Here is a 16720-nt window from a genome sequence, read left to right on the forward strand (position 1 = left end):
GATTTAGCTATGATGCACAGGATTAAAGAGTTGGCAGATTTCCCTCTTGCTCATGTCTTGCATACCTTACCCCAACCTACAAATGAAAAGTAGGTAAAGAGAAAAATCAGCTCAACAAACAGATCTTCTTCTGATGGTAAATAAACAATTAGATCCTGCATGACTTGGTGATTTTGAACCAGCTAAATAAAAGTTGTGCTGATTTTAAAACTTCAGACTGGTTCCTGCTTCTCAAATCCCACCAATGACGAAAAAGCTAATGCAAAAGCAAAGACTCATGAATTACTTGCATGAGGCAATCAATGACTCATTACAATGTCAAGGCAGGGAGCAATCAACCTACAGCCTCCCCTTTAACTTAACTCAGAGCCTCCCTCTCTCACATAGCATAGCTGCATTTTTCAGACACACGGGCTAGGAACAGACTTTCAAAAAACCTGAGCCTGCATTGATTCAATCTTAGATTAACCTGCAACGCTTGAACTTATTTGGAGGTGGATAGCCATTTCCTTTTCATTCCAGAAATGCAGCCACATGGCTGCAGTGGCTCAGGCTAGAAGCTGAGGGGGCAACAAAGCAGTCCTCCCTTTGCTTCACAGTGCTGAGCTTGGGGGTGGGGGCATCGTCAGGCCCCAACAGGATGCTCTGATTAGCCCAGCAAGGAATTGATAAGAGTGTTCATCACCCCATTAAGAAAACAACAGAGAGACATTACCAGCTACCTGTTGATTCTGCCTTTGGTCACAATACAGATGAGAGCCAGCATGCGGTCTGCTAACTAATACACAGATACCTCTCTGCAAGGCACAAGGGAGGGGGGAATCCCTGCTTAGCAAGAAGTGGTGAGGGGGAGGGGGAAGGAGCCCACAGTCTCTGTCGGAGCTGAAGCCAGGGAGCAGGGGACTGGGGCCAGCTCTGCTGTGGAGCAGAGATCCCCATCCAGCCCAGAGACCATGCTGGGGGTGTCTGGTTTAACTTAAACCAGCAAGGGGTCTGGGACAGACATTGCATAAACCAGTTTGACCCAAATCAGTCAAGTCTGATACTACATTCAACCAGGTTTATCTCAGCCATTTTTCAAACCGGTTTATGTGCACTGAACATCTGTTTTGTTACAGATTTAAGCCAGTTTCTGATCACTTAGATGGGTTTGTGTGTAATGTTTGTCCCTACCCACACACAGCAACAGACATGCATACAAAAAAGCTCATATCTTCACCAACCAGATGCAAAGTTTACTTGTGAGTTCAGAAACAACTCCTTACATAATCCATTCAACTTGAGAGTTGTATGGGATGCCTTTCAAAATGGGTACACACAATTCAGGATAAAAATAAAGAGTGAATAAATATTTTGTTCTAATTGCTCCTCTATTTCTTTTCTTGCACAATCAGCATATAAAATGGAGTTTAAAAACTATCAGATGCCATTTCAACAAGCTACATCTCCCAGCGAATGCAGATGAAAACTTACCTTACCGCTATTCCACTCTAAACAGAAGGTAATTCAAAAGGGGAAAGACGAAATCCTATTTCTTTTGTGTGTGGAAGTTCAGGTTCAAACTATTCACAATCAAAGTTTCCATGTGCTTTTCATAATGATACCCAATGCTCCACATTAATTCTTTGCATGACCTTGGGAGATATACCATCAATTAGTGAGAGAAAAAAATGGAACATATAGGCAAAAAATCCACTAGTAAGCAATACACTGGTATATCTGAATGTAAGAGCTCTCCCTTTTGCACCATGCCACTTTTAACTTGATTCTTCCATTACAGTCCCACATAAAAGAGGATCTTAATCCCTAAACAGACTATACAGATTCTCTTTATTGTTCACAAAAATTATGTAGCGCATACAAAAAGAAAGACTTGCAGGAAACCAGGGAGTAAAATTATTTCATCACAGGTTTTACCCCTGACTTTTCCCAGGTAATTCTGTATTGGTTTGATGCATTTACACTGGTACAAGGATTTGCACATCTGTTTGTTCCTTGTATGCACCAGCATATGGACTACTGCACCACTATAATCTATCTATCCAAATCTTGCATTTTTGTAACAGTTTTCATCTTTAAACCACTACGAGAACATTCAATAATCTTAATTGTGTGAGAGAGAAAGACAGGTCCCCTCTACCCATGCAGATATGGAAACGATGGGCTCTAATGTATGATTCACACAATTTTGCTTCCTGTAATGCCACATGTGGATGAAAGGAGGTGTGATTGCGGGATCATGCATTAGATCCCATTGTTCATTATTGCTGAGCTTGGTGCACCCTTGCAGCTGGGAGCCCCGTCAGCTGATGGGACTTCTAGCCACAGGGGAGACCCTGCTTCATGTACACGTTTAAGCTCAATAGCAACCAGCTGTAAAATTAGTACACATTTTCAAGATCTAACTTTATAACTGGTTTTATGATGTGACAGCTACTTTGTGTGTATAGCTTGTCTTAAGGTAATTGAGTAAGTAGCCAGCCAATTAATTGCATGATACCTGTAACATGCAGAGGGAGCCTGAGAGAGAGAGCGAGAGAGAGAGAGAGAGAGAGAGAGAGAGAGAGACCCTGAAACAGAATGTGATGGATAGAGGCATTTCCCCTGTTTTACATGTCCTGTCTCAGTTTACATACAACCAAGTAAAAAATAGAGTATGTTGGGAATAAAACTTAGTTTAGTGCTTTTCCTCTTTAATTCTGAATGTAATTTTTAGATCTTGCAAAAATATTTGTGACTGAATGCCTATTAATATACAGGTTTTAAAAGAGTTGAGAGACACAATTACAAGATACATAGTTAAAACTTAAGTTAAAAAATCCCCACAAGATCAGAAAAAAAATATTTGTGCCAGATTCTGTTTGGTACAGAAAAGAGACGGATCTTTCTTTCACTGACATAATCATAGAACCATAACAAATTAGGGTTGGAAGGAACCTCAGGAGGTCATCTAGTCCAACAGGGACAAAGCAGAACCAGCCCCAACTAGATCATCCCAGCCAAAGCTTTGTCTAGCCAGCTGTTGAAAACCCCCAAGAATGGAGCTTCCACCACCCCTCTGGGTAACCAGTTCCAGTGTTTTAATACCCTCCTAGTGCAAACATTCTTCCATATATAACCAACACTTTCCTTACTGAAACTTGAGACCATTGCTCCTTGTTCTGTCATCTGCCAACCCTGAGAATAGCCTAGCTCCATCCTCTTTCAAACCCCGCTTCGGGTAGGTGAAGACTGCTATTAAGCGCCTTTCAGTCTCCACTTCTCGAAACTAAATAAGCCCAGTTTCCCCCAGTCTTTCCTTATAAGCCATATCCCCCAACCCCCCACCATTTTTATCGCCCTCCGCTGGACTCTCTCCAGTTTGTCCACATCCTTTTTGTAGTGGCGGGCCCAAAACTAAACACAGTACTCCAGATGTGGCCTCACCAGTGCTGAATAAAGGGGAAGAAGCTCTTCCCTGAACCTATTGGCAACACATCTACCAATGCAGCCCAGTAGGCTGTTAGCCTTTTGGCAACAAGGGCACATTGCTGGCTCATATTCAGCTTATCGTCCACTGTAACCCCCAGGTCCTTTTCTGCAGAGCTGCTGCCCAGCCAGTCAGCCTTCAGCCTGTACTGGTGCATGGAACTGTTCTGTCCTAACTGCAGGACTTTTCCTTGCTGATACTCATGAGATTCCTTTTGGCCCAATCCTCCAATTTGTCTAGATCTCAGAATCCTAGCCCTACCCTCCAGCATATCTACTCCTCTCTCCAGCTTGGTGTCATCTGCAAACTTGCAAAGGATGCACTCTATACCATCTTCTAGGTCATTGATGAAGGTGTTGAACAAAACCAGACCCAGGACTGACCGCTGGGGGACTCCATTTGTTAACGGCTGCTGACTAGACATTGAACCATTGCTTGCTACTCTCTGATGCTCCAGCCTGTTTTCTATCCACCATACGGTCCATTCATTCAGCCCACGCTTCCTTAGCTTGCCTGTGAGAATGTTTTGGGAGACCATATCAAAAGCCTTGCTAAAAATCAAGGTATATCACATCCACCAGTCTCCCCGCATCTACTGAGCCAGTCACCTCATCACAGGTTGGTCAGGTATGACTTGCCCTTGGTGAATCCACGCTGTCTATTCCTAATCACCCTTTTCTTCTTCAAGTGCTTAGAAATGGATTCCTTGAGGATCTGCTCCATGATTTTTCCAGGGACTGAGTTGAGGCTGACTGGTCTGTAATACCCTGAATCCTCCTTCTTCCCTTTCTTAAATATGGGCACTATGTTTGCCCTTTTTCAATCATCCAGGATTGCTATGAGTTTTCAAAGATGATGGCCAATGGCTCTGCAATCACATCAGCCAACTCCCTCACCCCCCCTCAGGTGCATCCCATCCAGTCCCATGGACTTGTACACATCCAGCTTTTCTAAGTAGACCCTAACCAGTTCTTTCACCACTGTTGGCTGCTCATCTCTTCCCCAAAGTGTGCTGCCCAGTGCAATAGTCTGGAAGCTGCCCTTGCCTGTGAAGACAGAGGTTAAAGGCATTAAGCACTACAGCCCTTTCTGCATCCTCTGTCAGAAGGTTGCTTCCACCATTCAATAAGGGACCCACACTTTCCCTGATCCTCCTCTTGCTACCAAGATACTTGGAAGCTCTTCTTGTTACCCTTCACATCCCTTGCTAGCTGCAACTCCGATTGCACTTTGGCCTTCCTGACTTCACCCCTGCATGGCCAAGCAATGCTCTCATATTCATCCCTAGTTATTTCTTCAAGTTTCCATTTCTTCTAAGCTGCCTTTTTGTGATTGTGTTTACTGAAGAGTTCCCTGCTAAGCCAAGCTGGTTTTCTGCCATACTTGCTAGTTTTCCTGTGCATCGGGATAGTTTGTTCCTGCACTCTCAGTAAGGCTTCTTTAAAGTACAGCCAACTCTCCTGGACTCCTCTCCCCCTTAGTTTAGCTTCCCAGGGGATCCTGCCCATGAGTTCCCCGAGTGAGTCAAAGTCTGCCTTTCTGAAGCCAGGGGTCCTTACTCTGCTGCTCTCCTTCCTTCCTTTCCTCAGGATCCCGAACTCTATCGTCTCATGATCACTGCTGCCCAGGTTGCCATTCACTTCTACATTCCCCACTAATTCTACCCCGTTTGTGAGCAGCAGGTCAAGAAGAGCATGGCCCCTAGTTGGCTGCTCCAGTACTCGCACCAGGAAGTTGTCCCCAGTAATCTTCAGAAACTTCCTGGATTGCCTGTGCACTGCTGTATTGCCCTCCCCAGTGGATGCCAGGGTAATTGAAGTCCCCCATGAGAACCAGGGCCTGTGATCAGGAAGCTTCCACTAGCTGTTTGAAAAAAGCCTTACCCACCACTTCCTACTGATCTGGTGGTCGATAGCAGACCCCTGCCACATCACCCTTACTGCTCTCCCCTCTAACCTTAACACAGAAACTCTGAAAAAGCCTATCTCCAGTTCCATACAGGCGCTCTGAGCAATTACATGGCTCTTGCATAAAGTGCGACTCCACCTCCTCTTTACCCCTGCCTGTCCTTCCTGAACAGTTTGTACCCAATGGGAACTTTCTAATTGTACAAGATCTTTGGCACAACGTATTCATTCCCTAGCAGCTATGACACTTGTCATGATAACTAAACCCTTGAAATTTCTGTTCAGCATTTTCAAAAGCAAAGTACTCTACTTTAAGTGGGTAGCCCTTCCAGCAGTCATGTGTTGTGAATAAAGCCATCACAGACACGGTTGGTTATGTATAGTCTGCCAGAGGTCAATAAACTAGGACTGCCAGACCATATTACTTCTTACAGGTCCTAGTGTGTGTGTGATGGTATCTGAGGATTTTTGTCCCAACCCCCCCCCCCAAAATGGTGCATCCTGCCATGCATGTCTGCCATGACAAGAGTGCTGTTTTTGGGAGCTGGGGTAAAATACCTCAGATTCTAATCATGCAACTAAACTAATGTCTGGCAGTAGCCTTACACTACACGTCTCACAATAATCTTAGTGCTACATTCAAAATAAAAGACAAGATGTGTTTCTGTTGACAATGTTTCTGTCAGGTTTGCTGTGCGGTATCTCAAGCCCCTGCTACACATGATGCATATTATACAATTCACCAGGGAATCATGCAATCTCACTTTCTTTCTCATGTTCTTGTGACAAATCCAGCAAAATTCACAGATTTGCTGAAATCTGTTCATGGCACAGCCCTGTTGTCTCTGCTATGGCCTCAACCTGTGGGCTTCTAGGTTTAGATTAGACATCCGCAGTAGGTTTAGATTAGACATCCGCAAGAACTACTTCACAGTTAGGGCAGCTAGGAGCTGGAACCAACTTCCAAGGGAAGTGGTGCTGGCTCCTACCCTGGGGGTCTTTAAGAGGAGGCTTGATGACTACCTAGCTGGGATCATTTGAGTCCAGTCGTTTCTCCCGCCCGGGCGGGGGGTCGGACTTGAAGATCTACAAGGTCCCTTCCGACCCCACTTCTATGATTCTATGATCCCAGTGTTCACACCACTGAAGAAGGTAATCACACAAGAAAACTTAGAACAGCCACATGTACAAAGTAATTATCACACAATTAACTGGTTACTTGTACAGTAAATTTAGACCAGCCACATGTACAAATTATCACATGATAAAAGTGTCCAGCTATAAAAAGAACCAACCAGCTATAAAATTAGTGCATGCAAATATGTAATAAAATCACAGCTGGTTTCTATCCAGCTTGAATTTGAACATGTAGCAGGGCCCTTAGTGAAGTGAAATTAAATTAATATCACTATAATCTGTATAATAGTTCAGTGCAACAAGTTGTTTACTTGAAAGTATGCAGTCTGCTTTGTTGATTGTAATGAGAGTATTCTGTTTATCATAGCACAAATTCATCACAGACAACAGCATTGGTATCCTTCCCTAAACCTGTGGAAATTACAGGTCCACCACAAAGTGCAGCCATCTCAGGGGTAGAAGAGACCCACAGGAATCTGACATAGATCAGTTGAGTTAGAATTTTTTTGGTGCATGTGTGTTACTTCTGCCTTTATGTACTTCCCCTTAGTCTTTCAACTTTGAAGTAGGATCGCACAGCATAATTGGTATATATATAACTTTTCTGTCAAGGCCTAAAGAGATATTTAGAAATGCATAAACAAGAATTATGCAAATTCTCACTTTTCACACTTTTTAATTAGCTATGAATAATGAATCACTCATAACATTTGTTAACCCTTGGATTCTGTGTGGGTGACACTCTGTTGTGACATCCTTTATCAAATTATATTGAAGTGTTGGCTGAAATCACTGGCATACTTATATAGCTACATGTGTTGAAAGGAAGGTGAAGAGACAAAATAAATAGTTTCCAAGACCTGCTACTCTTATCTGAGCTGCCTGCATGCAAACCTTCACGTCACAGTTTATATCTGTGATTCTCAAGCCTTCAAGATACACATTTTGAAATGATATTCTGAGTTCTCACTCATTCCTGTTTGACGCTGAAGTCATATTAGCTTCAGTAAAATGTTCTCAACAAAGTTTTCCTTTGTAATCAAATTTTTTTTTGACAGAGTTAAAGGCAGGCCTTGCCTATAGTGCCTTACGACAGAGCATATATTGGTTCCTCAAATGAAAATAAAAACTACTGGCAAAAACATGGTGTCAAATGGTTGCCCCAGTTTTGGGGTTTTTTAAGATTGTTATACGAAGTGCAGGAGGATACTCTGCTCTTATTATAATGACCATGCAGATTGTGGTCCTGGCCTTATGGGTCAGTTGCATTGCTCCATACTTCCCCTACACCATGCCTCAAAGATGGCATCCTTACAGACGTCCTTCCAATTGCCGATACAACCCCCCATTAGGCCTTCCAACCCCTTGGCCTCTCAGCCCCACTCCAGGTCTTCAGACCTCTCAGTCTCTTTGTACAGCCCCTTCCTGGGCTGTCAGACCCCTCAGTCTCCCCCTTGGCCCCACTCAGATTACCAGACCCCTTGGTCTCTTCTCCAGCCCCTCAGACCTCTCAGTCTCACACAACCACTCCCTGGGCTACCAGGCCCCTCAGTCTCTCTCTTGGCCCCTCACCAGCTCCTTTTGGTCCCTCGTCCTGGACCCTCTTAATTCTTCACTTTTCTGACTACTCTGCAGGCCCTCAGAGCTGTCTGGTCCTGTGCTCTGCTTATGGCTCCTGCTGGGCTGCTGAACCCTACTGGTCTCACTATACTCACTGGGCCTCACTATATCCCTCAAGCCCCTTGCTGGGCTTCGCTATCCAATCCCCTCGGACCCATCTGGTCCTGCACTCTACTCTTCAGGCTCCTCACTGGGGCTCACTATCCAGGCCCTTGGCCTCATCTGGCCTTGCGCTCTACTCCCCAGCCCCACACTGGGCCCCTGGACCCACATGGTCCCAGCCTTCCCTGTCAAGTATTTTTTTGTCAGGGTGTGCTCCCCTAGCCTTCCCCCTCCATGAAGTAACCCACAAGGCAGTCGGAGCTGAGGCTTTCCAGTGCCCCATCCTCATCTTTCTCTGGAGTGGCCCATGCATGGCATTTCATGGAGGATGCCCCACCACAGGCACCACCATGCTAACCAGCCCCAGTAGGGTGCAGTTTCAGGTCTTTTCAGGCCTACCAGATCTTATTCATTTATGGCTCCATCTCCCATCCAAGTTCTCCATCTCTGGCCCCCAGCTCACTCTCGGATCCCTTTCCTTGATCCCTCCTTATCAGATGGCCTAGCACCAGCCATCATCATCCCCTTGACCCCTTGGCTCCTGCATGCCCCTTGACCCCTTTCTCTCAGCTGTGGCCATACAAGGACCTTTGGCCTCTCCTAGGTGCTGGCCATACTACAGGCTCTACTGGCTCTGGCAGTCTCTTTCACCCTTTGACCCCTCCTGGGCCCTGGCCCCACACAGACCTGTTGAGATTCCTAGGGTCAGTCCTCTAGCTGTCAGCCCTCTTGTCTCTGTGGGCTCACCCTCTTGGGTCCCTCCACAGATCACTCCCTCTGAGTTCAGAGCCCTCCATAGGTCTTCCTATGAAGCCCCTTCCTTCTCTGGGCTCATCCAGACCCTTTAATAGGCCCCCATACTCTGCTCCACTTACTGGGTTCACCCAGACCAGGGCGGGCAATTATTTTGGGCAGAGGGCCACTTACTGAGTTTCAGCAAGCCATTGAGGGCTGCATGACAGGCAGCCCAGGGCAGATTAATTAATTTTCTAAAATTTTTAGGGGCCCCACAGGCCAGATAGAATGGCCTGGCAGGCCACATCCATCCCCCAGGCTGCATTTTTCCCACCCCTGACCCAGACCCTCCACCAGGTCTCTGGAATACTTGGCCCCTCTCTCAGGGATCACCTGGCTCAATACGCCTACTGACTCTCGGCCCCTTTCCCAGGGCTTGCCTGGTCTCTCCCTAGGCTCCTGTGCACTCAGGCCCCCTCTCTGGGGGCTCATCTGGCCCCTCAGCAGACCCCCAGCACTCAGCCCCCTTCTCAGGGCTCTGGACCCCACACTGGGTCCTCAGGAACCTCCTCCATCCACTTAATTCCTACCCAAACTTCCAGATGCCTTTCTCCTTGCTGGCATTCAGGAGTAGCACCCATCCTGCTGAGTGATGTTCCTTCACCAGCTCCTAAGATGCTACTGCCAGCCCTGCTCTCAGGGACTGGGCTTATCCCATGTCTAAACCCAGCCCCCTTCCAATCAGGTGACTCCCTCGATCAGATCTAGCCTCACCTGCCAGCCCCTAGCTCAGTTGAGTCCACAATTAGCCCTGACACCCACCTGCTAGTGGCTTAGCAAGTTGCCTGACCTCTTCAAGTGGCAGGCACATAAAGTACCCTGCTATACACAAGTATAATGCAGTTTGTATTTTAACCATGTTTACAAAAATTCATACTGATTGATGAAGTTATGTCAGAATGAATTTTGAACGTAGATTCAATACATATCACCTCTTATCTTGGAGCTCTGTGAGTGCTTCCATCCCAAATAATGAATCACTTCTCATGCCAGTACGACTGAATTAGATATGGCCAGGAATTTCTCAACAAAAGATTTTTCACTGGAACACTCTGATTCACAGAAACACAAACCATTCAAAGGAAATGGTAGCTACGGCAAATTTTTTTTATTTTGGTGAAATAAAATGGGATTCTGGAAATGTCCTCTTCTTTCATTCCATTTTCATTTAATTTAGTTTCATTTCCATTTTAACAAACTTTTTTTTATTTTAAATCTAATTTATTGTATGAAAAATATTAAAATGTTGAAAAATGTTTTGATTGGTTTTCATGATTTTCAAAATGTTTACTTCATTGCAATTTATGTTACAGAAAAATTCTTGTGAAACGGAAAAAAAATTCTGCCCAGTCTACATTGAAGTACCTCTCTGCTTCTGAACAACATGTTGGATACTGCATCCAACCTCAACGGTGGGTAATTTAGTTAGGCAGGAGTTAGTTCCATAAATTGGAATGTGGCAAGAATTAATATTAACAAGGATGTAGGATTAATAATTAATCCTAAATTAATCCTGTTAATATTAATAAGGATTTAGGACTCCTATTTTACATTACCATCAGGAAAAATATGATTTGTGTTTATTTGCATCATGGAAGTGCTCCTACAACCACAAAAGATTCAGAGAAGGTTCAAAAAGAAGACCACTGCCTAATGAACTCCTGACCCAAAACCTGGAAAACCCATCTTTTCTCATACGTTTGTTATCTAAACCTAGCCAGACTAAATCCTGCTAGGCTCTCAAAATTTGCCAAATTTAAAGAGTTTCCCAAAGTGGGAGTTCTTCAAGCATATAAGACTAATTGTCTGAAGGAGGAATGTAAAATATGACCTAAGGCAATTAACAGGAACAAATGCATGTCAACTTTAAATTTAGTTTCATTACTTTCAAATATATGGCAAAAGATCAAAATATGAGATATGACTTACAGATGTGCTTGTTAACTGGAGCTGTTTAAATTTTGCTTCCAGCTGAGGAGAGAGCTTTTGCTGGAAATAGCATGTAAAATTAGTTCAAGACATATTGCAACAGCCAGGATTTCCTCATATGGGCTTTATAATGTATCTCTCCTTTGTAATGTTATAGTGTATCAGATCTTTCAAAGCAAAGGGGAACATTTCTTTTCTTTTTGCTTTGGATGCACTGGAAGGAAATCCGAGCAGAGCAACAGAAATCACTGAAAGACTAGAAAGGTAATACTTGTTCTTAATAAGTAAGCCAAGAAAATACAGGCTAGATAAAAGGACTACCATGTGTTCTCATACATAACAATCACCCAAATATAATACACACCCTACTTTTGGAATGCCCAAGGAGGAAAAAATAAATCTTAACTTGGAATATAGGTAAGTAGAAGTAAGGTCTGGGGTCCCTGGGGCTCAGGACCATAAGACAGGGCCCAATCCAGCACACTGGTACTGGAGCTATGTATGAGGACCTAATCCAGCATCCCAGCATAATTGGGCTATGATCCAGCATGCTGGGGCTGGAGGCCAAAGTCTGGGGTTGTGTGGCAGGGTCCAATCCAGCATGCTGCTGCTGCTGGGGTTGCATGGCAGGGTAATCTGGCATACCAGCTCCAAGACAGCATGCCATGTCTGTCATTGTTTACTGGATCTGGAACCATGTGCTGGACCTGGCACACTGAATCTGGCTGTGGGCCAATCCTGTGCACCAGCCTGATCCAGGATATGGCTGGAGGTGTTCAGTATTGAAATTTCGCAGTGGATAGGAGGACAGGGGAGGGAGTAAATGGCAATATTCCTTGCTGTGGCTTCAAGAGGAGGACTTTGGAGAACAGGGTAAGGATTCAAAATAGCTTCGATAAATTGATTTTAAAATGATCTGAAATATATCAGATAAGTCAATAAGCATAAGTTCAAAATATGGGGACAGAGTCAAATACACAAATACAAAATGGGGAATCACTGTTTGGACTTAATTGCAGAAGGACCTGGGAGTTATAGTTGCCTGCAATGTGAATATGAGGATTTGATAAGTTTCAAATACAAAAATATTTGTTATGAAGCAGATGTGACAAATTGTTCTCTATGTCCGCAAGGGAAGGGGAAAAAGTAATGGGCTTACGTTTCAACAAGGGAAATTTATGTTGGATAGTTATAAGAACTTTCTGACTCAGAGTGGTTAAGTGCTGGAACAGATTGCCTGAAGAGGTTGTGGAATTTGCCTCTTCGGAAGTTTAAATTCATGCTAGACAAATGTTTGTCTGAGATACGATCATAGAAAGCTAGGGATGGAAGGGACCTCAGGAGGTCATCTAGTTCAACTTCCTGCTCAAAGCAGGACCATCCCCCAAACTAGATCATCCCAGCCAAAACACTGTCTAGCCAGGTCTTGACAACTTCTGAAGATGGAGCTTCCACCACCTCTCTGAGTAATCTGTTCAAGTGCTTTACTACCCCCCAGTGTGAACATTCTTCCTAATATCTAAACCTAAACATCCCTTGCTGAAACTTGAGACCTTTGCTCCTTGTTCTGTCATCTGCTACCACTGAGAAAAGTCTAGTTCCTGCTGTTTGGGGTGCACACAGCAGCAGGAGTCGACCCCTGACCCCCCTGCACCCCCAGACGAGGCATGGCTCTGTTTTGTGTCCTGGCCTGCCTTGGCTAGGCAGCACCTGCCCCAGCCCCACTCCTTCCTCACCACAGGGGCCTTGATCTGCACCCCCACACCCTTTCCCTCCCCCCTCCCCTTCCACCACAACAGACTTGCCTGCTGCATGTAGCTCTTCAAGCTGCCAGGCTGTACTCCTCACCTATGTGGATGCTCGGGCATTTATCAGCCACATTAATTGGCCATATCAGGCCGATTTCCAATACAGTAAATTTTCTTTATATCGGTGCCAATCCAATATTGGACCAACGTATCAGAGCACCTCTACTCCCCACCATTTTGGCTGCCCTCCACTGGACTCTCTCCAATTTGCCCACATCCTTTCTGTAGTGGGGGGCCCAAAAACTGAACACAGTACTCCAGATGTGGCCTCATCAGTGCTGAATAGAGGGGAAAAATCTCTTCCCTGGATCTATTGGCAACACACCTACCAATGCAGCCCAGTATGTCGTTAGCCTTCTTGGCAACAAGGGCACACTGCTGGCTCATATTCAGCTTATCGTCCACTGTAACCCCCAGGTCCTTTTCTGCAGAGCTGCTGCCCAAATGGTTTAGTCAGGCATGGTTTAGACAGGCATGTTACTGTCTTAAGCATGGGATAGGACTAGATGACCTCCTGAAGTTCCTTTCAGCTCTGTTTTCCTTTTTTTAAGAGGAACAAGGCTAAAAGAAATATCTAGGTAGTTTAATATAACTATGTATATAGTATGTTGTGTGTATATGTATTATAATATAATACCTATGTATATAATAGCAAAGGAGGAAAATATGACTGCTAAAGATGTAGGGGGGTTATAAATGACATAAAGGGGTAGTAATAGTAGTCTAAAAAGGTTTAAATGAGAATAAAGATATTGAGCTCCTTAAGCACAACTTTACACTCAATATAAGGCAATATTTCCTAAGAGATTTTAAGAATCCCAGGAAGGGGCCAAAAAGTGACATGAATAATGCTAGCTACTGTAAGTTCCCCTATTCCTCTCTGAATGAGAGAAAGAGGTGGGGAGAGAGAAAGAGAGAGAGAGAGAGTGCATGCATATGTAACCCAGGCGGTACTCCAAGAGGTACCCCCTCTCCAAGTGAAGGGATCAAAGCAGGTGCACAAGCACTGTGGGAGGTGTAGGGACTCTCCTCCCCTATAAAGCAGCACCAGACCACCAATGGGGACTTAACCATATACCTTTTAATGAGGGAACAATACTGGGAACATAACAGGCATAAATCAGAGGGTACAGGGGACACTACAATGCCCCGAGGAGGCAGGATTCAGCAAAGGTTAGACACTTACAATCGTTGACAAAAGACAGGGTTAACAAAATATAAAACACAAACAGCAGAGCAAACAATACGGGTTGGTGAAATATAAAAAGGCACAAAATACAAAATGTCAAATGACGAGCAAATACAGGTCCTAGGTACCTGGAGGGGGAGAAAACACAATGGCCCCTTTCCACTGCAAGAAGATTTGCTTCTTGTTAGCTCACTCACCCCAAGCCACCCCAGCTAGAACTTGAACTCAGATCTCCCACATAGTAGGCAGAAACATCAGCACACAGCGACCAGTGGTGGTACTACTTCAGGCTGCTAGGGGTCTTGACCTTCCTGGAGCCCCGGCCTCATGTCGAGCTGCCTGGCCTCTGATTGGAGGAGCTGGAAGCAGAGCTGGGAACCTCTCAGGTCGCTGCTCAGATCGTTGCTGGAGCAGGGGAGCCTCTCCTGCCAGCCGCATGCCGCACTGCTGTGGGTCCCACTGCCGCCTGTAGGTCCTGCTCTTTCAGGCTCTTCTGGGGCACTGCTCCTGCCCCGCTGGCTCAGCTCTGTGAAGCTCCTTCCTTGTGGTCCTTCACTGGTCTTCCCTGAGTCAGCCACGCTGCCCCTTTTATCCCCCTCCAGGTGACCCAAGGGACCAATCAGGGGACACAGAGGGTGTGTCTCTGTGGCCTGATTGGTGTGGAAAGGCAATCCCAAGTCCTACAATCATCTTTTGCCCTTTCAAAATCCCTGGGCTAGGTCACTGCCAGCTAGCCCGTCACATATATATATCACCCTCCCCCACACCATACCCCAGAACTCCTTATTCACATCAAGAACTATGCACATCCAGTATTTCATTTAAACAAGACTTGAAAACTCTACTTTAAAGAAATGCTGGAAGAGAACAACATATTTATATGATATTTACTTGCTGCAGGACAGTTCATCCATTAGATTTTTAGGTGATTTGTGGGAGTTATAGGAAAAAAGGAATGGAACAACAGAAACCCAGTTTTCTTTTCTTTTTTTTTCCTTTTTGGAGCTTATTACTGCTGTTTAAAGAGTATTATGGCCATATGTGTTATGATAGGCTAAGTTAAGCAGACTGTCCTGAGAAGTAAGAGGTGCAGGGTGCTACCAATCTAGTACTGCAGCTCAAGCTGCTTTTACATTTTCTCGTGAGCTCCTGTCTGTATTTCTTAATCTCTGCCTTAGGCTAAGTACAGACAGTCAAAAAGCCCAAGGCTGAATCGATTCAGTCTCTGCAGGTTAGTCTAAGCTGCAAAGATTAAATTGAGAAACAACACATTTACCTTTGATTCAGAAAATGCAGCCACAGGCCAGCAGTGGCTCAGGCCACAAGCTAGGGCAGGGGGCACTAGAGCACAGCTCTCTAGCACTTCCTCTTCCTGCTGCCCCCAAGGCCTCTGGGATTTGCAGTCCACCATCACAGAAGCCGGGCTCTGCAGGGCTGCTCATAACTTCTTCTTTCTGCTTCCGTAGTTTCATAGTTTCTAGGGTCGGAAGGGACCCGAGTAAATCATCTAGTCCGACCCCCTGCCATGGCAGGAAAGAGTACTAGGGTCAAACAACCCCAGCAAGGTGTACATCCTGCCCATGAGTTCCCCGAGTGAGTCAAAGTCTGCCTTTCTGAAGCCAGGGGTCCTTACTCTGCTGCTCTCCTTCCTTCCTTTCCTCAGGATCCCGAACTCTATCGTCTCATGATCACTGCTGCCCAGGTTGCCATTCACTTCTACATTCCCCACTAATTCTACCCCGTTTGTGAGCAGCAGGTCAAGAAGAGCATGGCCCCTAGTTGGCTGCTCCAGCACTCGCACCAGGAAGTTGTCCCCAGTAATCTTCAGAAACTTCCTGGATTGCCTGTGCACTGCTGTATTGCCCTCCCCAGTGGATGCCAGGGTAATTGAAGTCCCCCATGAGAACCAGGGCCTGTGATCAGGAAGCTTCCACTAGCTGTTTGAAAAAAGCCTTACCCACCACTTCCTACTGATCTGGTGGTCGATAGCAGACCCCTGCCACATCACCCTTACTGCTCTCCCCTCTAACCTTAACACAGAAACTCTGAAAAAGCCTATCTCCAGTTCCATACAGGAGCTCTGAGCAATTACATGGCTCTTGCATAAAGTGCGACTCCACCTCCTCTTTACCCCTGCCTGTCCTTCCTGAACAGTTTGTACCCAATGGGAACTTTCTAATTGTACAAGATCTTTGGCACAACGTATTCATTCCCTAGCAGCTATGACACTTGTCATGATAACTAAACCCTTGAAATTTCTGTTCAGCATTTTCAAAAGCAAAGTACTCTACTTTAAGTGGGTAGCCCTTCCAGCCCTGCCTCTGTCCCCCTCCATTCCCTCTGCAACCAGACAGCAGAGACAAGTCCAGCACAGTCTGAAGCAGACAGCACAGTCCAGCCCAGGGCTGGAAAGCATGTCGGGATGCTGGAGGACTCTGATTTAACTTAAACAAAGAAGAGGTCTGGGGCAGAAGTTTCATAAGCCGGTTTGACCCAAATCGGTCAAGTCTGATACTACATTCAACCAGGTTTATCTTAAACCAGTTTCAGCCATTTTAAAACTGGTTTATATGCACTGAACTTCCATTCTGTTACAGATTTAAACCAGTTTCTGATCACTTAAACCAGTTTATGTACAACTTCTATTCCTAGCCCTAAAGACTGCATTCAAATTCAGATATACTTTGAAAAGTAAAGCTATCATAGAGACTAGATCGCTCTGAAATAAGTTTTTTTTTAAATTATCAAAAATTAATATTCCAAA

General features: G+C 45.1%; 1 protein-coding gene across 15 annotated transcripts in view; it reads right to left on the bottom strand.

Moving 5' to 3' along the window:
* Positions 1-16720, bottom strand: part of LYPD6B (LY6/PLAUR domain containing 6B) — a 131595-nt gene that overhangs the window by 44005 nt on the left and 70870 nt on the right. Inside the window, exon 1 of one of the 15 annotated variants that reach the window (XM_090045788.1) lies at positions 1474-1603. The exons of the other annotated variants lie outside the window; for them this stretch is intronic. The gene's annotated coding sequence lies outside the window, so the exon portion shown is untranslated. Of the gene's footprint in view, positions 1-1473; positions 1604-16720 lie in introns of those variants that run through there. 15 annotated transcript variants of the gene reach the window in all.

Source organism: Crocodylus siamensis, chromosome 4 (genome assembly GCF_052110815.1).
Source record: "Crocodylus siamensis isolate JL-2025a chromosome 4, ASM5211081v1, whole genome shotgun sequence".
Lineage (NCBI taxonomy): Eukaryota > Metazoa > Chordata > Crocodylia > Crocodylidae > Crocodylus > Crocodylus siamensis.